This window comes from Gopherus flavomarginatus, chromosome 18 (genome assembly GCF_025201925.1).
Source record: "Gopherus flavomarginatus isolate rGopFla2 chromosome 18, rGopFla2.mat.asm, whole genome shotgun sequence".
Classification (NCBI taxonomy): domain Eukaryota; kingdom Metazoa; phylum Chordata; order Testudines; family Testudinidae; genus Gopherus; species Gopherus flavomarginatus.
The window spans coordinates 12,358,029-12,381,653 of NC_066634.1; the positions used below are offsets into that span (position 1 = coordinate 12,358,029).

General features: G+C 54.4%; 2 non-coding genes across 2 annotated transcripts; one reads left to right on the forward strand and one right to left on the reverse strand.

Annotated features, from left to right (window-relative positions):
• Positions 1 to 12,151: 12,151 nt before the first annotated feature.
• TRNAQ-CUG (transfer RNA glutamine (anticodon CUG)) lies at positions 12,152 to 12,223 on the forward strand. The gene has a single exon. It is a non-coding gene; the product is annotated as a tRNA-Gln (tRNA).
• A 9,887-nt stretch (positions 12,224 to 22,110) lies between these two features.
• TRNAK-CUU (transfer RNA lysine (anticodon CUU)) lies at positions 22,111 to 22,184 on the reverse strand. Its single transcript has one exon. It is a non-coding gene; the product is annotated as a tRNA-Lys (tRNA).
• Positions 22,185 to 23,625: the final 1,441 nt, after the last annotated feature.

Consider the following 23,625-nt stretch of genomic DNA (forward strand, 5'->3'; position numbering starts at 1 on the left):
CCTTCTAGTGAGCTATTGAAAGAGCTCCATCTGTTTAGCTTATCAAAAGAAGATTGAAAGGTGACTTCACTGAAGTGTTGAAGTGCCTTAATGGAGAGAAAAGATTGGGTATTAAAGGGCTCTTGAATGGAGCAGAGAAAGACATAACAAGACCCAATGATTGGAAGGTGAAAAGAGACAAATTCATATTACAATTAAGCCCCAAATAGTCAACAGCGAGGATGATTCACCACAGGAACAAGCTACCAAGGAAAGTGGTGGAATCTCCATCCCCTGAAGTCATTCAATGAAAACTAGATGCCTTTCCCCCAGAAGTAGCTATTGTGTCATGCAGGAGGCCTGTGATATGCAGGGGGTCAGATTAGATGCTGTAATGGTCTCTTCTGGCCAGAAAGTAGACTAATTTTACAGATACTAGTTTTCAGAAAAACTGAGTGTAGCATAGGGAGCAGCATCTGAAGTTTTACTGTCTAGCCAGCTTACTGCCTAGAAAGAACGCTCCTTGAGTGGGGTGACCACAGGGAGTAGCTCAAACCTCCAAAGGGCCTGGCCAGGGAAATTGATGCTAGCCTTGGTACATGGACGCACACCGCCGAATTAATGTGCTTAGTATGGGCCTGTGTCCTCGACTTTATACAATTTCCAGAGCGTTGCACTGTGGGTAACTGTCCCATAGTTCCCGCAGTCTCCCCTGCCCATTGGAATTCTGGGTTGAGATCTCAATGCCTGATGGGGCAAAAATAGTGTCATGAGTGAGTCTGGGTAAATGTCATCACTCAATCCTCCCTCCATGAAAACAACAGCAGACAATCATTTTGCGCCCTTTTCCCTGGATTGCCCGGGCAGACGCCATAGCACAGCAACCATGGAGCCCGTTCAGCCTTTTTTCACTGTCACCGTATGTCTTCTTTATAGTGCTGACAGACGTGGTACTGCAGTGCTACACAGCAGCATCCCCTTGCTTTTTGCAAGTTAGCAAAGATGGTTACCAGCCCTACTGTACCGTCTGCTGCTTTGCAAGTTGACAATGACAGTTACCAGTTATACTGCACCATCTGTTGCTGTCATGGGTGCTCCTGGCTGGCCTCGATGGGGTCGGCCACGGGCTTATGGACAAAAATAGGAATGACTCCCCAGGTCATTCTCTTCTTTAAGTTTTGTCTAATGGAGAGTCAGTTCTGCCTAGACTATCAGGCAAGCCTACTAAAGAACCAGACGGGCAAACGGGCGCTCCGGGTCAGAGCCCTAGAGATCCCGCAGAAATGATACGCTGCATGCCATTCTAGTGGGTGCCCCTGCAACAACCCTACCCATTGCTTCCCTCCTCCCCTACCCCTCCTGGGCTACCATGGCAGTTATCCTCCCATTTGTGTGATGAAGTAATAAAGAATGCAGGAGTTTGAAACAACACTGACTTTATTGCTTCTGCAAGCAGGGATCAAAGGGGGGAGGGGAGCGCAGCCTCCAGCTGCTATGAATGAACCTGGGAGTCATTCCAATCTTTGTCCAGGCACCCCCGGCCGACCTCACCGAGGCCAGTCAGGAGCACTCACGGGACGACGATGATGGATACCTGTCCTACTGTAACGTCTGCCATACGCAAGGGAAGGGAAGGGGATGCTGCTGTGTAGTGCAGCAGCACCACATCTGCCAGCAGCATCCAGTAGACATACAGTGACATTGAAAAAAGGTGAGAGAGGATTTTTTTCCCTTTGCTTTCATGGGGGCAGGAGGCGGGGGAACGACATATACTCTGAACAACCCGCCACAATGTTTTTGACCCTTCAGGCTTTGGGAACTCAGCCAAGAATTCAAATGGTTTTTGGAGAGTGCGGGAACTGTGGGATAGCTACAATCCTCAGTCGCCCCTCCCTCCATGAGCGTCCATTTCATTCTTTGACTTTCTGGTACGCTTGTCTCAGTTCCTTAAGTTTCAGCACTGCGTTGAGTCCCTATTGTGGCCTCTGTCCATCATAGCCTTGGAGATGTTTTCAAATGTTTTGGTATTTCGTCTTTTGGAACGGAGTTCTGATAAAACAAATTCATCTCCCCATACAGAGATCAGCTTCAGTATCTCCCGAACAGTCCATGCTGGAGCTCTTTTTTGATTCTGGGACTGCATAGTCACCTGTGCTGATCAGCGCTCCACGCTGGGCAAACAGGAAATGAAATTCAAAAGTTCACGGGGCTTTTCTTGTCTACCTGGCCAGTGCATCCGAGTTCAGATTGCTGTCCAGAGCAGTCACAATGGTGCACTGTGGGATAGCGCCCAGAGACCAATACCGTCAAATTGCAGCCACACTAACCCTAATCTGACATGGCAATACTGATTTCAGCACTACTCGTTATCAAGGAGGAGTACAGATACCGGTATTTAGAGCCCTTTATATCAATATAAAGGGCTTCTTTGTGTGGACGGATGCAGGGTTAATGTGATTTAATGCTGCTAAATTGGACATAAACTCGTAGTGTTGACCAGGCCAGAGAGAGCAGCAGGTTTCCCCTATTGTTTCCTGCTTTCGTTTCCTTGACTAGTTTCTCCTCTGCACCAACTTTCTGTCTTTGTTTGTGAGTCTGACTAGGTCAATTGGTAAAGTATCAGACTTTAAATCTGAGGGTTCAAGTCCCTGATCAGGTAATAAACTACTCATTATATCTTAAAAATCTGTCTTTCTGGAGTCTTCTTTGATGTTTTTTCTCTTCAGGATTTTGCCTTTTCTAAGAAGGGCCTTTGTGTGTGGAGGATTGAAGGGGCAACTTCCTGACAGCCCCTCTGTCCTTGCAGGCTGGAGGAATAAAGGCCTCTGGGCATATAGCATGTTCCTCCCCTGCACGCACACACACAAAATATCCCTATGGAATTAGAATCACCTGCTGCCTTCCCCTGTTCTGCTGGATCCCCAAATGAGGATACTCTTCAGTCTAAACCCATGTCCCCTCTTTGCCCAGTGCCCCTCAGTCCCAACCATCAGTCCCTCCTATGCTCACTGCTCCTCACTCCCAACCAGAGCCTGCTCCTCTTCACCCTTCTCCTCTGTCCCAACCCACAACCCCCTCCTATTCCCAGTGCCCCTCAATCTCAACCCACAGCTCCTTCCTTCCCCCCAGCAGCAGGTGCTTCAGACCCCCTCAGGAAGATTTTCTTGCAAGGTTTCGTGTATGAGTCTTCATGTGGATTTTACAGTATGTTGGGAATATGTTGGGTTGCTTGCCAAAATGATCACTTTTGTCTGGTGTTGGATTCCCAGTCTCCTTGTTATTGGGACAGGAGAAATAAAGGGTTTTTGTCCTTGTTGTGTGAATCGAGGGCAGCAGAACTGTGCTTGGCAGATACAGATGGATTGATTCACTCTCAATTCAATAGCACTTGCTAGGCAGGGGACATTGGTTCCAAAGCCAAGTGGGCTGGGGCCTGAGTCCTCTTGCTAAAATTTATATGTTAGACCAACTTTAGGAAAGGGTGGCTGTGGAGGGGTGAGTGAGTCCCTAGACAACATAGTGAGTACGGTGCCTTCTTATTTTCCCCCTTTTCCACCCAGGATGGCAGATGAACTCTACAGAGGCACCTCTGGGCTTACACTGACTAAGGACAACAGCTGTGCGTGGGGTGCAGAGAGGAGATGGCTCATGTTAAATGACTTTTGGTTGCTGGACTTACGAACCTTAGGGAGAAGGACACTGCCCAGCTTATTTGTGGATGAGTCTTTTTCTCGTAGTTTAGGTTTATGTGTTGGGGCTGCTGACATGACTTCTGCTAACCCTGGGCTTGCATTGCAATGTAGACGTACCCTGAGAGTGCAGCTATACTGAGATAAAGTCCCTGTGGCCTGGCTGGCCTGGATGATCTGATTTGGGCTCCTGGGCCGCTCCCCAGTGGTTCTCGCAGAGCTAGGGAGAGAAGGCAGCCCTTCCCGCAGAACGCTCCCCAGTGGTCTCGCAGAGCTAGGGAGAAGGCAGCCCTAATCCCGCAGGAAGGGCACCCCTGGTCTCGCAGAGCTAAGGCAGCGCCCTAACCGCAAGCTCCCCAGTGGTCTCGCAGAGCTAGGGAGAGAAGGCAGCGCCCTAATCCCGCAGGAAGGGCGCTCCCAGGTCTCGCAGAGCTAGTGAGAGGAGGCAGCGCCCATGCAGAAGGGCGCTCCCCAGGGTCTCGCAGAAGGGAGAGGGCAGCGCCCTAATCCCGCAGGAAGGGGCTCCCCATGGTCTCGCAGAGCTAGGGAGAGAAGCAGCGGCTAACCCGCAGGAAGGGCCGCTCCCCAGTGGTTGCAGAGCTAGGGAGCAAGGGAAGGCCCATGCAGGAAGGGAAACTCCCCAGTGGTCTCGCAGAGCTAGGGAGAGAAGGCAGCGCCCTAATCCAGGCAGGAAGGGCCGCTCCCCAGTGGTCTCGCAAGGAGCTAAGGAGAGAAGGCAGCGCCCCTAATCCCGAGGAGGAAGCGACTGCTTCCCCAGTGGTCTCGCCAGCGCTTAGGAAGAGGAAGACATCGCCCATAATCCCGCAGGAAGGCAGCCTGCTCCCCAGTGGCCCTCTTGGCCAGAGCTAGGGAAGGAAGGCCAGCACACCTACTTCCACGCAGGAAGGTCCGCTCCCCAGTGGTCCTCGCCAGAGCTAGGGAAGAGAAGACAGCGTCCTAATCCCGCTGACAGGGCTGCTTTCCCCAGACCCCTGGTCTCGTAGAGCTAGGAGAGCAAGGCCATAGCGCCTCCTCCATGCAGGTAAGGGCCGCTCCCCAGTGGTCCTCGCAGAGCTAGGGAGAGAAGGCAGCGCCCTAATTCCGCAGGCAAGGGCCGCTCCCCAGTGGTCTTCGCAGAGCTAGGGAGAGAAGGCAGCGCCCTAATCCTCGCAAGAAGGGCCGCTCCCCAGTGTCTTCGCCAGAGCTAGGGAGAGAGGCAGCGCCCTAATCCCACAGGAAGGGCCGCTCCCCAGTGGTCTCGCAGAGCTAGGAGAGAAGGCAGCGCCCTAATCCCGCAGGAAGGGCCGCTCCCCAGTGGTCTCGCAGAGCTAGGGAGAGAAGGCAGCGCCCTAATCCCGCAGGAAGGGCCTCCCCAGTGGTCTCGCAGAGCTAGGGAGAGGGCAGCGCCCTAATCCCGCAGGAAGGGCTGCTCCCCAGGGTCTGCAGAGCTGGGAGGGAAGGCAGCGCCCTAATCCCGCAGGAAGGGCCGCTCCCCAGTGGTCTCGCAGAGCTAGGGAGAGAAGGCAGCGCCCTAATCCCGCAGGAAGGGGCGCTCCCCAGTGGTCTCGCAGAGCTAGGGAGAGAAGGCAGCGCCCTAATCCCGCAGGAAGGGCCGCTCCCCAGTGGTCTCGCAGAGCTAGGGAGAGAATCCCTAATCCCGCAGGAAGGGCCGCTCCCCAGTGGTCTCGCAGAGCTAGGGAGAGAAGGCAGCGCCCTAATCCCGCAGGAAGGGCCGCTCCCCAATGGTCTCGCAGAGTTAGGAAGAGAAGGCAGCGACCTAATCCCGCAGGTAGGGCAGCTCCTCAGCGGTCTCGCAGACCTAGGGAGACAAGGCAGCGCCCTAATCCCGCAGGAAGTGCTGCTCCCCAGGCCCCTGGCAGAGCTGTGGAGGGAAGCCAGCGCTGCGCCCCAGCAGGAAGGGCCGCTCACCAGTGGTCTCGCAGAGCTAGGGAGAGATGGGAGCGCCGTTATCCACAGGAAGATTGGTGCTCCGCCAGTGGTCCTCGCAGAGCTGGGAAGAGGAGTGCAGCGCCCTAATTCCAGCAGGTAAGGGCCTAGCTCCCCAGTGGTCTTGCAGAGCTATGGAGAGAATGCAACGCCCTAATCCCGCAAGAAGGGCCGCTCCCCAGTAGTCTCGCAGAGCTATGGAGAGAAGGCAGCTCCCTAATCCCGCAGTAAGGGCCGCTCCCCAGTGGTCTCGCAGAGCTAGGGAGAGAAGGCAGTGCCCTTATCCCGCAGGACGGGCCGCTTCCCAGTGGTCTCGCAGAGCTAGGGAGAGAAGGCAGGGAACCTCATCCCACAGGAATGGGCCGCTCCCCGGTGGTCTCGCAGAGCTAGGGAGAGAAGGACAGCGCCCTAATCCCGCAGGAAGGGCCGCTCCCATGTGTCTCGCAGAGCTAGGCAGAGAAGGCAGCACTCTAATCCAGCAGGAACGGCCTGCTCCCCAGTGGTCTCAGCAGAGCTAGGGAAGAGAAGGCAGTGCCCTAATCCCTGCAGGAAGGGGCTGCTCCCCAGTGGTCTTGCAGAGCTAGGAGAGAAGGCAGCACTCTAATCCAGCAGGAACGGCTGCTCCCCAGGGGTCTCTCAGAGCTATGGAGAGAAGGCAGTGCCCTAATCCCGCAGGAAGGGCTGCTCCCCAGGGATCTCGCAGAACTAGGGAGAGAATGCAGTGCACTAATCCCGCAGGAAGGGCCGCTCCCGAGTGGTCTCGCAGAGCTCGGGAGAGGAGGCAGCTCCCTAATCCCGCAGGAAAGGCTGCTCCCCAGTGGTCTCGCAGAGATGGGGAGAGAAGGCAGTGCCCTAATCCCGCAGGAAGGGCTGCTCCACAGGGATCTCGCAGAACTAGGGAGAGAATGCAGTTCACTAATCCCGCAGGAAGGGCCGCTCCCGAGTGGTCTCGCAGAGCTAGGGAGAGGAGGCAGCTCCCTAATCCCGCAGGAAAGGCTGCTCCCCAGGGGTTTCGCAGGGCTAGGAAGAGAAGGCAGCGACCTAATCCCGCAGGAAAGGCTGTTCCACAGGCTCCTGGCAGAGCTGGGAAGGGAAGCGAGCGCCCCGCCCGCGCAGGAAGGGCCTCTCCCCAGTGGTCTCAAGGAGCCAGGAAGAATAGGCAGTGCCCTAATCCTGCAGGAAGTGCTGCTCCCCAGGGGTCTCGCAGAGCTAGGGAGAGGAGGGAGCGCCCTAATCCCGCAGGAAGGGCCGCTCCCCAGTAGTCTTGCAGAGCTAGGGAGAGAAGGCAGCGCCCTAATCCCGCAGGAAGAGCTGCTCCCCAGTGGTCTCGCAGAGCTAGGGAAAGAAGGCGGCGCCCTAATCCCGCAGGAAAGGACGCTTCCCAGTGGTCTCGCAGAGCTAAGGGAGAGAAGGCAGTCGCCCTAATCCCACCGGAAGGGCCTGCTCCCCAGTGGTCTCGCAGAGCTAGGGAGAGAAGGCAGCGCCTAATCCCGCAGGAAGGGCCGCTCCCCACTGGTCTCGCAGAGCTAGGGAGAGAAGACATCGCCTAATCCCATCAGGAAGGGCTGCTCCCAGTTGCCTCTGGCAGAGCTAGGGAGAGAAGGCAGCGCCCTAATCCCGCAGGAAGGGCGCTCCCCAGTGGTCTCGCAGAGCTAGGGAGAGAAGGCAGCGCCCTAATCCCGCAGGAAGGGCCGCTCCCCAGTGGTCTCGCAGAGCTAGGGAGAGAAGGCAGCGCCCTAATCCCGCAGGAAGGGCCGCTCCCCAGTGGTCTCGCAGAGCTAGGGAGAGAAGGCAGCGCCCTAATCCCGCAGGAAGGGCCGCTCCCCAGTGGTCTCGCAGAGCTAGGGAGAGAAGGGCCGCTCCCCAGTGGTCTCGCAGAGCTAGGGAGAGAAGGCAGCGCCCTAATCCCGCAGGAAGGGCCGCTCCCCAGTGGTCTCGCAGAGCTAGGGAGAGAAGGCAGCGCCCTAATCCCGCAGGAAGGGCCGCTCCCCAGTGGTCTCGCAGAGCTAGGGAGAGAAGGCAGCGCCCTAATCCCGCAGGAAGGGCCGCTCCCCAGTGGTCTCGCAGAGCTAGGGAGAGAAGGCAGCGCCCTAATCCCGCAGGAAGGGCCGCTCCCCAGTGGTCTCGCAGAGCTAGGGAGAGAAGGCAGCGCCCTAATCCCACAGGAAGGGCCTCTCCCAGTGGTCTCGCAGAGCTAGGGAGAGAAGGCAGCGCCTAATCCCGCAGGAAGAGGCGCTCCCCAGTGGTCTCGCAGAGCTAGGGAGAGAAGGCAGCGCCCTAATCCCGCAGGAAGGGCCTGCTCCCCAGTGGTCCTTCGCAGAAGCTGGGAAGAGGGGAAGCGCAGTAATCCCGCCACGGAAGAATGCCAGCTACCCAGTGGTCTCGCAGAGCAGGGGAGAGAAGGCAGCGTCCCTAATCCCGCAGGAAGGGCTGCTCGCCCAGTGGTCTCGCAGAGCTAGGGAGAGTAAGCAGCGTCCCTAATCCCAGCAGGTAGGGCCTGCTCCCCAGTGGTGTCGCAGAACTGGGAGAGAAGGCAGCAGCCCTAATTCCCGCAGAAAGGGCTGCTCCCCAGTTGGTCGCGCAGAGCTAGGGAGAGAAGGCAGCGCCCTAATCCCTGCAGGAAGTGCCGCTCCCCAGTGGTCTCGCAGAGATAGGTGACGAGAGGCAGGCGCCCTAATCCTGGCAGGATGGGACTGCTCCCCCAGTGGTCTCACAGAGCTAGGGAGAGCAGGCAGCTCCCTAATTCCGCAGGAATGGCAGCTCCCCAATGGTCTCGCAGAGTTAGGAAGAGAAGGCAGCGCCCTAATCCCGCAGGAAGTGCTGCTCCCCAGGCCCCTGGCAGAGCTGTGGAGGGAAGCCAGTGCTGCGCCCCAGCAGGAAGGGCCGCTCCCCAGTGGTCTCGCAGAGCTAGGGAGAGATGGGAGCGCCGTTATCCCACAGGAAGTGGTGCTCCGCAGTCGTCTCGCAGAGCTAGGGAGAGAAGGCAGCGCCCTAATCCCGCAGGAAGGGCTGCTCCCCAGTCGTCTCGCAGAGCTAGGGAGAGAAGGCAGCGCCCTAATCCCGCAGGAAGGGCCGCTCCCCAGTGGTCTCGCAGAGCTATGGAGAGGAGGCAGCGCTCTAATCCCGCAGGAAGGGCTGCTCCCCAGTGGTCTCGCAGAGCTAGGGAGAGAAGGCGGCTCCGTAATCCCGCAGGAAGGGCCGCTCCCCAGTGGTCTCGCAGAGGTAGGGAGAGATGGCAGCGCCCTAATCCCGTAGAAAGGGCCGCTCCCCACAGGTCTCGCAGAGCTGGGAGAGAAGGCGGCGCCCTAATCCCGCAGGAAAGGCCGCTCCCCAGTGGTTTCGCAGAGCAAGGGAGAGAAGGCAGCGTCCTAATACCGCAGGAAGGGCTGGTCCACAGGCCCCTGGCAGAGCTGGGGAAGGAAGCCAGCGCCCCGCCCCCGCAGGAAGGGCCGCTCCCAGTGGTCTCGCAGAACTAGGAAGAGAAGGCGGCGCCCTAATCCCTCAGGAAAGGCCGCTCCTCAGTAGTCTCGCAGAGCTAGGGAGGTTAAAGCAGCGCCCTAATCCTGCAGGAAGGGCCGCTCCCAGTGGTCTCGCAGAGCTAGGGAGAGAAGGCAGTGCCATAATCCCGCAGGAAGAGCCGCTCTCCAGTGTTCTCGCAGAGCTAGGGAGAGAAGGCAGTGCCCTAATCCCGCAGGAAGGGCTGCTCCCCAGGCCCTTGGCAGAGCTGGGGAGGGAAGCCAGCACCCCACCCACGAAGGAAGGTCCGCTCACCAGTGGTCTCACAGAGCTAGGGAGAGAAGGCAACGTCCTAATCCCGCAGGAAGGGCTGCTTCCCAGTGGTCTCGCAGAGCTAGGGAGAGGAGGCAGCGCCCTAATCCCTCAGGAACGGCCGCTCCCCAGTGGTCTCACAGAGGTAGGGAGAGAAGGCAGCGCCCTAAACCCGCAGGAAAGGCTGCTCCCCAGTGGTCTCGCAGAACTAAGGAGAGAAGGCAGCGCCCTAATCCTGCAGGAAGGGCTGCTCCCCAGTGGTGTCGCAGAGCTAGTGATAGAAGGCAGCGTCCTAATCCCGCAGGAAGGGCTGCTCCCCAGTGGTTTCGCAGAGCTAGGGAGAGAAGGCAGCAGCCTAATCCCGCAGGAAGGGCTGCTCCCCATACCCCTGGCAGAGCTGTGGAGGGAAGGCAGCGCCCCGCCCCAACAGGAAGTGTCGCTCCCCAATGGACTTGCAGAGCTAGGGAGAGAAGGCAGCGTCCTAATCACGTATGTAGGGCTGCTCCCCAGTGGTCCTCGCAGAGCTAGGGAGAGAATGGCAGCGCCCTAATCCCGCAGGAAGGGCCGCTCCCCAGTGGTCTCGCAGAGCTAGGGAGAGGAGGCAGCGCCCTAATCCCACAGGAAGAGCCGCTCCCCAGTGGTCTCGCAGAGCTAGGGAGAGAAGGCAGCGACCTAATCCCGCAGGAAGGGCCGCTCCCCAGTCGTATAGCAGAGCTAGGGAGAGAAGGCAGCACCCTAATCCCGCAGGAAGGGCCGCTCCCCAGTGGTCTCGCAGAGCTAGGAGAGAAGCAGCGTCCTAATCCCGCAGGAAGGGCTGCTCTCCAGTGGTCTCGCAGAGCTAGGGAGAGAAGGCAGCGCCCTAATCCCGCAGGAACGGCCGCTCCCCAGTTGTCTCGCAGAGCTAGGGAGAGAAGCAGCGCCCTAATCCCGCAGGAAAGGGCTGCTCCCCAGTGGTCTCGCAGAGCTAGGGAGAGAAGGCAGCGCCCTAATCCCGCAGGAAGGGCCGCTCCCCAGTGGTCTCGCAGAGCTAGGGAGAGAAGGCAGCGCCCTAATCCCGCAGGATGGTCTGCCCCCCAGTGGTCTCGCAGAGCTAGGGAGAGGAGGCAGCTCCCTAATCTCGCAGGAAGGGCCGCTCCCCAGTGGTCTCGCAGAGCTAGGGAGAGGAGGCAGCGCCTAATCCCGCTGGAAGGACTGCTCCCCAGTGGTCTCGCAGAGGTAGGGAGAGGAGGCAGCGCCCTAATCCCACAGGAAGGGCTGCTCCGCAGTGGTGTTGCAGAGCTAGGAAGAGAAGGCACCGCCTAATCCCGCTGGAAGGGCTGCTCCGCAGTGGTGTTGCAGAGCTAGTAAGAGAAGGCAGCGCTCTAATCCCGCAGGAAAGGCCGCTCCCCAGTGGTCTCGCAGAGCTAGAGAGAGATGTTAGTGCCCTAATCCCGCAGGAAGGGGTGCTCCGCAGTCGTCTCTCAGAGCTAGGGAGAGAAGTCAGCGCCCTAATCCCGCAGGAAGTGCTGCTCCGCAGGCCCCTAGCAGAGCTGGGGAGGGAACCCAGTGCCCCGCCTCCACAGTAATGGCCGATCCCCACTCCCGTCGCAGAGCTAGGAAGGAACCTAGCACACCACGTGCCCAGGAATGGCCGCTCTCCAGTCCCCTCGCAGAGCCGGGGAAACATCAAGCACCCTGCCCCTGCTAATACTGCTGCTGCCCAGTCCTCTGGCAGAGCTAGGGAGGGATGGCAGCGCCTTTCTCCCACAGGAACAGCCGCTTTACATTCCCCTTGCAGACCTGGAGAGGGAAGGCTGCACCCCTCCCCCGCAGGTCTGCACACTGGCCATGGCCATGGCCAGGAGCGCAGCGCAGAAGCTGCTCCTGCCCTGCAGCCTGCGGGCAGCGCACTGGGGTGGGGGCAGCATGGAGCAGGCAGGGCCCAGGTGAGCGGGGGGCGGAGACACAAGTGGGGCAGACACGCTCCTGCCAGGAGCTGCCTGGTTCACCCCTTGCCCAGGAGCTGCAGGAGGGGCCCGGGTCATGGCTCGGCTGCAGAGCTTGGAGCCCAGGCTGGGCCCAGGAGTGAGAGGATGGGGGAGCTGGGGGTGTAGCAGAGGTTGGAGCCAAGAATTGGTTGGAGATGGGGTTGTGCCACTTCCGCTTGGCAGCAGGGGGGCCCTCTGGCTTTTTTTTTTTTTGCTCCGCCCCCCACATCCCAATATTTCATCTTTGACATCTGGTCACCCTAGCCTGATATGAAGGAGGATGTCTGGACCAAGGGGCCAGGGACTGGCCTTTGCTAGAGCAACCACTGTCAAGTTTTAGCCAATTAGGACAAGTCAGCAAATAAAAACAACCTCAGGTATCAGTAACTGCTACAGGTTGCAAATTCCTACATGCAGCAGTTTCTGGCACTACACCTGCACAGCTCTGCTCCCCGGCTCTTCTCGGGCTCCTGCTCTCTCCATAGCTCTGCCTCACTCTCGCCCAGTCAGTTCCAGCTCACATGGAGGATGGGACCCCCTGGCCTGGTGACTCTCTTATTACACTGTCTGGCCTGTCAGTGCAGCTAACTTGGAGCTTTGGCCTCTCCCCATTGTCCCTGGGGACTGTCGGTCTCAGGGTCCTGATTTCCTATTGATCCTTCCCCCTTCTATTGGTGCTTGGAACTAGCCAACCAACCCCCCCCCATACACACACACTAAGTTTTAGTAAAGGGCCAAGAGCCCCCTTACACAAGCCAGCCCCATGAGGGTCACCGATGTGCAGAGAAGGCAGCACAAGCTGCTCCCATGGTGTAATGGGCAGCACTCAGGACTCTGAATCCTGTAATCTGAGTTCAAATCTCAGTGGGACCTTGTGTTGGCTTGTGGTCATAGGCGGCAGGTTATATACATTTGTGGTGCTCGTGCTCCAGGAACATTCAGGGCTTCGGGCTCTGCTCCAGCAATATTTGGAGTTGGGTCTCTTCCCCTGGCCCCTGCATGGCACCCCTCCCCTCTGCTGTGGTGCATCCCTGCCTGACAAAAAGCAGCGTGTGCCTGTCCCCTGCCTGCTCCTGCTGCTGGAGAAGAGGGATTCTGGGCAGAACTGCTGCCCCAGAGTCCTAGTGCAGGCTGCCCTCAGCCTCTCCAACACCCCCAACCCTGAGCTCCCTCTGAACCCTGATACTCTGCCCCAGTCCTGAGCCCCCTCCTGCATCATGAATCCCTCATCCTCAGCCCTACGCTCCCTCCCAGAGGGTGCACCCCTTCCCACACACTCCTTCCCACCCCCAGAGCCTGCACCTCTCACCCCTTTCTACAACCCTGCCGGAGCCTACACCCAGCACCCAAACTCCATCCTAAAGCCTGAATCCTGCACCCTAATTCCTCCCAGAGCCTTAGGCAGGTGGAGGTGGAGTTTGGGGGCGGGTTCTGGGCACCACCAAAATTTCTACAAACTTGCCACCCACCCATGCTTGTGGTAATGCCCCAGAGCTCAACTCCCCTGTCTCCAGCTGTGTAAGAGTGAATCTTTCCCCTCCTGCTGGGTGACTCACACCTCCGAGAGCCAGGTCTTTGGCAGGGATGGCCACAATGGGATAGGGCTCTAGAACTTGCTACCCTGATAGTTGGGATTCTTGGTGCTGCACCTGATGTTCACAAGCTTGGCTCTTGTGCTTCCTACCACACGTTTCCTCTGGCCCACATGGCGCTTGAAGAAAGGAGTGCCAGCGCTGGGATTAATAGTCAGGCCTTGGCAGGAGGGAGGAAGAGTCCCAGGCTGGAACCCCACACACCTTCCCTCCTCCGGGCACCTAGAGCAGAGGTAGCCCAGCTCTGTCCGCTGGATACCTCAGCAGAGTAGGTGAGTTCATGTAAATACAATCTGGTCTCAAAGCTTCCCCCCAACCCTGGTCCTCAGTAGCTGCCAGGGGAGAGCTCATTCACACCTCGCTTACAAATCATCATTTGAAATTCTAAGGTTGGCCAACAGTGCCGAAGCCAATGCACCAACATTGTCAGCAAACACAACAGCTGGGTGAGGAAACCCGGCTTTGTCCAGACTTTCCAAACCTATTTGACTTTCTCAGGTACAAGTAGTTTTCATACGTTGTATCTGCTTTTAAAGTGTGTGTGTTAACGTTTCAATTTCCATTCAAATTTGCAACCAATGACAACATTGGCAGCGCTGCATGTAACTACCTGACCACTGAGGGAGGGGGTGTTGGGGAAAATCGGGGAAGGGGGTGCACAGCCCCCTGGCTGGGGGGCGTATAGGGAATGCCCAGTTTCACTGAATTGAGTCTCCTACTGCAGCACCTCAGTAGGTTACATCAGAGAGGAGCTGCAGTGTCTAGGCAGTGGGATGCCTGTGCCTTTAAGAGCCCAGCCCTGGGAAGTCCATGCTGAGAGGTGCTGCCTGTGAGAGGGGAAATAAAAAAGCCCTCTGCTCCCCCCACCCATGTTTGCAAATACTGGAGTCTCATCCCACCGGGATAACTGTTCCCCCTCGGCCCCTGCCTGTGCCGGGGTTTAACCCTCTGGCAGCGTCTCCCTCCGGGCTTAACTCCGGCTCCTTCCCACCTCCCTGACTTTGCCTTCAGTCCCTCTCCTAACTCTGCCTCCAGCTGCTTGACCCCCGACCAGTCAATTTCCATCCCCTGCTCAGACCCTGGCCACCTACTCCTCTGATTTGCCCTCCTTTGCCCCTTTTTAATCCCTGTAAAAAGTAGTCGATGCTGTGTCCCATTCTCTGGAGGGAGGGCTGGGCGCCTGGCCCCTGCCTGCGCAGTGCTCAAAGTGCCCCATGATCTTGTGGATGTTTGCTGAGTGCTGCAGGGTCACCCGAAGGGGGAGAGAGACGCGGTTAGGAGGTGATGCAGCCAAGGGTGCCTCATCCAACACTGAGATGCAGCCATCTCTGGGGTGATTTACACAAGTCAGCAAATGAATATGGAACAAGAAACACATTGAAAGGATCGAGGCAGCTGCAGGAGGTGGAGAAAACCAGAAAAAGCAGTAGCCCTGGATCTCAGCCCTGTCCCTCCCCCACTCTACCCCCTAATCTCCGCTCCTCTCCCACATTTGAGGGGAGAACCCAGGAGTCCTGGTCCCCAGCCTTGCCCACCCCCATATTTTGATATGGCTCCATCCAACAGCTGCCTCCACAATTGCAGGGCAGTGCCATGGGGCACACCGGGGCCTGCCTGTTTGCACAGGATGGGCAATGCCAGTGCTCCAGGATGGGGAGAGATGATGCTAAGGGAGAAGAAGCAGCAGACAGCTCCCATGACAGAGAAAGAAATGCTAGGGGGTGCCGTGCTGCAAGGAGTGAATGGGGTTGGCAGGGAATGGGAGGATCTTCCCTCACAGCAGGTGCGTCTGTATCCCTCCCAATTCCTCCCCAGCTCTACCCCAGCCAAGGCTAATCCCAGCCCAGCTACCAGGATTAAATTTGGCCTGGATTCCCCAGCTGCTGGGGGTGGGGCGTGGGGCTGCGAAGAATGAGCCTCTACTCCTCCTTCCCCAGACACAGTTGCATGGGCACAGACCAAAGGAGCCTGCAGCACTGCTGCCTAGAGGAAACTGAGGCACCAGCCACTGACAGACACATCATGGCTCTCCTCATCCTCATCCTCTTTTCCATATACAACCTTGCCATGGGAGGGGGAGTAAACTCAAGACAGTTGCATAGCTAACCTGTGGAACTCCTTGCAAGAGGATGTTGTGAAGGGCAAGACTATAACAGGGTTCAAAAAAGAACTAGATAAGTTTATGGTGGATAGATCCATCAAGGGCTCTTAGACAGGGTGGGCAGGGATGGTGCTTGTAGCCTCTGTTTGTCAGAAGCTGGGAATGGGCAACAGGGGATGGATCACTTGATGATTCCCTGCTCTGTTCATTCCCTCTGGGGCACCTGGCACTGGCCACTGTCAGAAGACAGGAGGATACTAGGCTAGATGGACTTTGCCTCTGAACCAGTCTGGCCGCTCTTATGTCTCCCTTGGCGCAGCAGTGACACCCAGTGGGCAGTCAGAGTAATGAACAGAAGGTGTTTTGCTTGGCGCAGCAGTGACACCAAGTGGCCAATCAGGGTAACACACAGAGTATGTTTCCCTTGGAGCAGCAGTGACACCTCGTGGTCATTCAGGGTAATGCACAGAAAGTGTTTCCATTGATACAGCAATGACACCCAGCGGTCAGGTGGTGAAATGCACAGCGTGTGTCTGCCTTCTAGGAGCAGTGACACCCACGGACCAGTCACGGTAAGGCACAGAGTGTATTTCTCACCAAGCTGGGTAATGCACAGAGCATGTTTCCCATGGAGCAGCAGTGATACCCAGTGACCAGCAGGAGTGGCATCAGACTCTTCTCGTTTGGTGGGAGACTGAGGTGGGTAGACAAAAAAAATTGGGGGGCTGTGCCCCCCCATCACCTGGCCTCTCCCATGCCTCTGCTCCTTCTCAGTTAAAGGCCAGGCTCATCTCCTCTCCCACTGGCCAGGTTTTACAGCAATACAACCTTTATTAAAATAAAATAGTGAACAGTTTACTTTCAATAAGCTAAATCTGTCCAAATTTTAGTATTAAATCCAAAGTTCTTAAAGATCCCATCAACAACCAAAACCTAAATGAAAATTTGAAACCAAAAACAATGCTTTATTTAAAACCCAAACATTAAGAAAAACTTTGTTTTAAAAAATAAAAACTAACAAATGCCATAAATTAATAATTTCAAGGATTTATCAAAAAGGTGTGCTACAGCAGGATGATAAAATAACATCAAATAAATAAGCCTGAACTCTAAAACCTCCTATAAAGGAATTGTATCCTTGAATACTGGCCAAATCTGTATAAAATATGCAGAAGTATGTCAAAACTGGTGTTGCAGGTCAGCCATTCGAATCCAGCAAATGTCAATTAAAATCTCCATTCCAACTTAAAAAACCAAAACAACCCAATAAACCAAAACAGTCACCACCTGAAACAAACCTGCACAGAAGCAAAATTAAACCTGTGCCAACATTGGAACAAATGATGTAAATGTCTAATTCTAACTTCTTATTTCTTGCAGGAGGAAAGTGTTTTGCACCCCAGTAACCAGGCTATCACTGCAGCTTTCCTTTCACGAAATAAGATTTTTACCAAATATAAATTGCCCTCAAATTTCTCTAAGAGAAATTCAAATTGTATTTTTCCACTAATATCCCAAGTGTGCAAGTCCATCCCCTCAGAGCAGCCCCACACCCTGAGCCCAGGGCAGAATCCCAACTAGTTTGGGCATTTGTAACCCTGGGGCCTGAAGCTGATGAGAGAAAGAGAAGTGAGCCATCTTGGAGCTTTCCGATACCACCTGCTGGGAGCACAGGGAATTGACTGAGCGACGTCCTGGCTGATTTTGACCTTGTTCTCCACCAGCAGGCTCCACTGGAGAGCTCGGGAGTGACATAACCATGGGAGCACCCTATGTACATATTAAAATCTGGCATTTGGGGGCCATTGGGGTGAAATGTGGGTACTTTTGGGGTTGGGTCCCACATGCGAAGGGATGTGGACAATTTGGAGAGGGTCCAGCGGCGGGCAATAGAAATGATTAGGAGGCTGGGGCACATGACTTACGAGACCCTACAGGCCATATCCTGTATGTTAAGCTAAGGCAAGGTTAGCATATCTATATTGTGACCTTTTACTAAGAAAGCAAAGTTGACCTGTATCTTGTTACTTAAATAGATAAGTACTCACGCCTGTCAAAGACCTTTACTTAGACCAATCGACAATGGAGAATGGCATAGGGTTTTTTTTTTGAGTATTCTACCCACAGACTTAACAGGTACAACACAAGGGAACTTATGTGCATATGTACATGTCATCAACATGCACAAACATACTAGCCTGTGAAGTAAGCGTACCCTAACGTTTTGTGGGTAAGGAATGAAATTTGGACATAGGAGGAAGGATTTCCGGTGCTTGTGCCCTATAAAAGAGGTAGCCCACCTCACTAGAGCACTTCACTCTATCATTCTGACTTATTTCCTCCACTCTCTCTCTATGTACTAGCAGTAGGCTGTACTTGTTCTGAAACTTTAAGTTTCAAGGGAACTAGGCTAAGCTCCATTTCCGTAAGTTTTTATTCTTTGTTTATTAGGTTTTGATTTTAAGTTTAACTTAGTCAAGTAAACCCTAAGTAACAGTAGCTTTTTCTAAGCGCTGCATCTTTCACTCAAGAATTGAGAAACCTGAACTGCAAGGCTGGTTCTGTGTCTCTTACCACCAGGTTATCAAGGAAGTGTGGTAAGAGACATTAACCAAAACTTTGTTGCATATAATGCCCTATGTATCTATTGAATAGCAGTAAAGCAACTGTAACATTGTAACTCAATTAAATTAAATAAAATGTAAGCTAATAAATTAAATTTTCATCATATTATCCAAATTAATATTATTAGTACACCCTAAATCAGGGTACATGGGACAGAGAGTTGGAGTGCAGGTGGATGAGGTCACTGGCCCTGGGAGTGCAGGCTCTAGGGTGGTTTTAGAATGAGAGGTTCAGGGTGCAGTAGAGGGCAAGGGGTTAGGGCAGAGAATTGGGCTGTCAGGGCTCTGGAACAAGACCAGGAAAAAGAGAATTGAGGTGAAAGAGGGAGATCAGGCTAGAGCAGAAAGTGGTGGGGGAAAAAGAAGTTTGAGCTGTAGGTGGGAAGAAAAAACTCAACCCCCCTCTTATCAGGGCATCTAAGAACTAGATGAAAGACATCTCTCCCCCACTGCAATAGCAACTCCAGTGGGCCTGGGCAGAGGGGAGAACTCCTCTCCCCAGCAGCTCCAGCTGGTTTGGGCTACAGACATCTTGCCTCCACAGATCTGGTGTTCTTGGGCTGGGACAGGGGAGGGGCTCCTCTCCTCTCCATTTGGGACATGGCAGGATGAGAGATGTGACAGAGCTTTACGGGAAATCATTATTTGCCTGATTCATGTGCCAGTCCTAGTGTCTGCTGACTCAAACAAGCCATTTATCCTGCATGCTGATGCCAGTTTGGAGGGTTTGGGAGCAGTCTCGTACCAGGAAGTGGAAGGCAAATGTAAATCTGTAGCCTTTGCCAGCTGAGGACTGTCTGATAGCGAAACATGCTATCCTATCCACCAGCTGCAGTTCTTGGGCTTGAAATGGGCCATCACTGAGAACTTTGGAGACTACTTGTGTGGTGCTCAGTTTCAGGTATGGACAGAGAAGAATCCACTGACTTATGTGTTAACAAGGGCTAAGCTGGATGCTGCAGGGCAGAGATGGGTGGCTACTTTTGCTAGCTGTGACTTCAGCATTCAATACCAATGATTTGGTATAATAGGGAGTGTGATTTACCAGGAGCACCAATTCTTGGTTGTGGGGAGGATGTAAGCAGGGTCAGAATGAACTCTACCCTGACATCTGTTGGTGATGTGTTGTAAAAGTCTTTTGTTGCTGATGTGCATGGTCACACCCACCCCGCATTGCATGATGGGGGTGCTTGTCCAAATGGTCATTTCGGCTGCTGTGAGATCCCCAATCTCTTTCTTACTAGGGCAGGAGTAATAAAGTGTAGTTATCCTGGTGATATGAATCAAGGACAGTAGAACAGTCCTTAGCAGTTCATGCTTTTGGGAGTCACCCGAACCTACATATATCTCATTAGGCAAGGGACATGGGTTCCAAAGCATAGTGAAATAAAAAAGGTTGAAAATGAATATTTAAATTTAGTATTATGGGTCTTTTTTGAAGTTTCTAACTGCAGGTTTTATGGCTTATTTTCTTTTCTAGTTTAAAAATGAAGCTTTTCGTAATTGTAGTACAAATTCAGTTCTATGCTACAGACCTAAGATCACTAATAGTTAAGTATAAATTTTAGATGTACTTAGAGTGGGGGGTTCTGATCTCACTTACACACTGAAAGTTGTAAGCAACTTCACAGTTCGGTGAAATACTCTTTTCCACTCTGACTGCATGGAAATTTTGCAGGTTGGACTCAGGGAATGCAGCTGGGGGGCAGGACTGTTGTGGCACATGCCCCATTTCTGCAACCAACATTTGCTACCTCACTCCATAATGCCACACACAGAGCGACCTTTTACCTTTCAGAACCAGAATATATCACAGAAGAGATCTAATAGCATAAGCTTAAGGTGAGGGACTGTAGCACTAACAGCAAATTTAAGAGATTCAAAAATGTCTCTGTCTTTACACACCAGGAACAGCAAAAAGGAAATCAACTAAAACAACCACAGACAGCTAAACACCCATTCTTACCTCCCACATGCTTTTGGCATTTGGAACCCATACCCCTTAATGGTGAATACTTTTCAGGTGAGGGTGAAGCTGAAGGCTTAACTGAAAACAGTTTAAGAAGTGATCCCGTCTCTGGCACTCAGCTATCCAGCTCCCAATGGGGTCCAAACCCCAAATAGATCCCTTTTACCCTGTAGAAGCTGTAATATCCTGTGACCAGGACAGCTGCCTAGCAGACTGCGCATCTGCCTGCCAGCGTGAGAGCGCATAAGGTGCTAATCCAGATAGTGGTGGCTGAGTGGCAGCGGTCATGAAAAACCAGCAGAATGGTGCAGCAAAAGTGTGCTGGGCCCATAACCCAGAGATTAATGGATCAAAGCCATCCTCTGCTACATGTGTGCTTGCTTCTTTTCCCTCAGGGCCTTCCAGCAAGGCAGTGACCAGCAGAGCACCAAGAGCCTAGGCCATGAGGCTACCTGGACTGAAGGCAAGAGGCAGGCCTGGGTATGGCGAGGGCCTCCTGTCCTGGAATGAGGCTGCAGTACTTCCTGGTCCCCTTTTCCCACCCACACTGGCAGGCAGCGTGTGCTGCGGGAGAACAGGAAGGAGGCTCTCGGGACACCAGGCAGTGCTGTGTGTGTGGCTGTCAGGGGAAAGAGCCTAGGCTCCTGACTCAAACTGCCATTGACTGGCGTGGCTCTGCACACCGTCAGCCAGGGCAGGCCAGGCTGCGGACGTGACTCAGGCGTGAGCAGCATGGCCGCGCTTTCCTGACAAGGCGTGAGGCAGGCCAAGAGCTTTGCACAGCCTACAGGGAAGTGGGAAGGAGGCGTCTTTGAGCCTGCGTGTCTCGTCTGCTTCTCCTTTGCCACTTGGGCGGAGGCGGGGAGAGAGCGAAATGTTCCTGGCTGAAAGTTTTTGTGCTCGGCCTTGAGGATTAAACCTGAGCCTCTGGAACAGCTGCTGGGAGATGGGTTTCTGAATGACATCCAGCCCGGTCTTTGGGCCACTAGCTGAATGCACTGAGGCCAAGAGGCAGCAAAATGGGACCTTTGAGGCTCTCCGCAGGCAGGGCCAGCTTTAGGAAGTGCGGGGCCCAATTCGAACATATTCGGCGGGGCCCCGGCAGGGATGACTAAAAAAAAAACCATGTAAATAAAAGCCTTTCATTTCTTAGCAGCCGGTTCCCTGTAAAAAGTTCTGATTTAAGGGATGTGCCACAGTATGTATTTTTTGTACCAATAGGGTTACCATACATCCATATTTTTAAAAATTTCTCCCAGATGGTCTATTTAAGAACCAAAAAGCTGGACATGTCCAGGAAAATACGGATGTATGTTAACCCTACCTAAAATTCTTTTTTAAAAAGATGGGCCTGAACTAGAAATGAGCTCCGTTTCACATGTGTGGGTCCCCGCCACTCCCTGGGGGTGTGCTAGGGTGACCAGATGTCCCGATTTTATAGAGACAGTCCCGATTTGGGGGGTCTTTTGCTTATATAGGATCCTATTACCCCCCACCCTATTCCAATTTTTCACACTTGCTGTCTGGTCACCCTGTGCACATGTGTGGGTCACAGCTGTTCACTGCCCCTCTCATTGCAGCGTGTGTGCAGGGTTACTGCCCTGGGAACTGCAGGGCACCAGTGGACATGGGGCTGGCTGGAGGCAGGGCAGGGGCTGACTGGAGGTAGGGTCTGGCTGCAAGCAGGGCAAGGCGTGCGGGGCTGGCTGCAGACAGGACAGGAGGTGCAGGACTGGCTGCAAATGGGCTGGCTGCAGGCAGGGCAGGGTGTGTGGAACTGGCTGCTGACAGGGGCTGGCAGCAGGCAGGGGGATGTGGGGTGGAGTGGGCTGGTTGGCTTCAGGCAGGGCCTCAGGGGAGTGCACAGGGGTTGGCAGGCCTGGAGACAGAGGAGTGTGGGACTGGCTGGCTTAAGGCAGGGGAGTGCAGCAAGGGTTGACTGGAGACAGGGCACGGGGTGCAGGGCTGGTGCAGGCAGGGCAGGGGGTGCAGCAGGGGCTGGCTGTGGGCAGGGGTGCGGGTACAGGGGGTACAGCCTACCCTGTATGATAAGTGCCCCCTCCTCCACCAAGGTAGCAGCAGAAGCCCAGGACTCGGGGGCTATTTAAAGGGCCTGAGGCTCCCCTGCTTCCACCGCCCCAGCCCTTTGAATAGCCGCGGGAGCCCTGGGGAAGTGGCGGGGCTCCGGGGGCTGTTTAAAGGGCCGGGGCGTTAGAAGCAAGGGGAGCCCCAGACTTTTTAAATAGCCCCCAAGTCTCCAGCAGTGGGGCTCTGGTGGCAATTTAAACAGCCTGAGGCTCCAGTCCCTGCTGGAAGCCCCAGGCCCTTTAAATTGCCCCCTGGGGAAGCTGGGCCACCCTAGTACAGTGCACCAGCAGGGCTTGGGTGCGGGGCCCGATTCAGGGGAATTGGTTGAATTGGCCTAAAGCCGGCCCTGCCCGCAGGAAAGCAAGGAAGTAGCACAGGCTTATCACTGTCCCTGGGTGGGCTTGAACCACCATCCTTTCAGTTAAGAGCCAAACGTGCTGACCCATTGCACCACAGAGACACAGACAGGCCAGGCTGTATGGAGCACAACAGTCAGGAATCAGCTCAGGGTCCGGTCTAGCACATGCATGCAGTGGTTGGACAAGCAACAGCAAGGAACTGGACTGGTGCGGAGTGAAAGATCTGTGGGAAGGAACCGAAAATAGTACTGGGGCTGCAGTACAGGGCTTGCATACACTTTCTTTGGCCTGTTTTGCTGGAAGAGTTAGCAGGGCAAGCTTGTTAGTCACAGGTAAGGGGGTGAGTTTATGCAAATTCTGGACTCTGGGACCACAGCTGGGGTGGCACATGCACCCTCTCTGCAACCAACCTTTGTTACTTCACTCCATAACAGCACACACAAAGCAACCTTTTACCTTTCAGCACCAAAATATACTGTAGAAGAAATCTAATAGCATAACTTTAAGATGAGAAACTTCAGTACTAACAACAATTCTAAATATATTCAAAAATACCTCTGTCTTTAGACACCAGACACAAAATCAATCAGACCAAGAACAAACATCTATTCCTACTTCCCACACACTTGGGGAGGGAGGGTTTGGAACCCATACCCCTTAATGATGAGTCTTTTCCAGGAGAGGGGCAAGCTCTCAGGCCTCAAATGCCAGGTACAGTTACTCTCTCCTTGATCCAAACTAAACAGGAAAATACACTTGATTACTCCTGCCCCAATAACAAAGAGATGGGGGATCCCACAGCAGCTGAAATGACCATTTGGACAAGCACTCCCCTCATGCAATCTGGGGTGGGTGTAACCATGCAAATGACATCAGCCCCAAAAGGCCTTTACAACAGATCACCAACAGATGGCAGGGTAGAGTTCATACCGACCCTGCTTAAACTAGATTGTGGCAAAGATTAAAAAACACTGAATGTTAAAACTCACCAAACGCGGGTGAATCCATTCTCATTGTCGTACCCGCTTCTTAAACTCCACACCTGAACGTAGCCCTCACATGGACAACATACCCTCCTAACTCAGTGTCTGTACGTTAACCTTTTACCCCCAGTCAGGGCTATTGCAGATTCTGTATTCCTTACGCCACCCGATCTTAAACCGAACTTCGCACCCCCTGGGTAATCTGTACATTGTTCCCTGATCACCAGAAACTTCTACACCTAAATGCTGTACCGTACACCTTTTTCTTCTTTGAATGTCATCTTACTAAAATGTTGACATTTGTTCGAGATCCCGGCTCCTGTTCCCTTGCAAGGCGTGTGCCTTTGCTCCAGGTTTTAGTCTGCTAATACAGTGGGGGCAGGGTGGGGGCCGATTGAGCCAGAGGCGCTTGCCTGCTGCAGACACGGATCAAAGGCTGAACCTCATCCCCCACGAGCTGAAGGCTTAATTGAAAACAGTTTAAGCAGTACTCCCGTCTCCGGCACTCAGCTACCCAGCTCCCAATGGGGTCCAAACCCCAAATAGATCCTTTTTACCC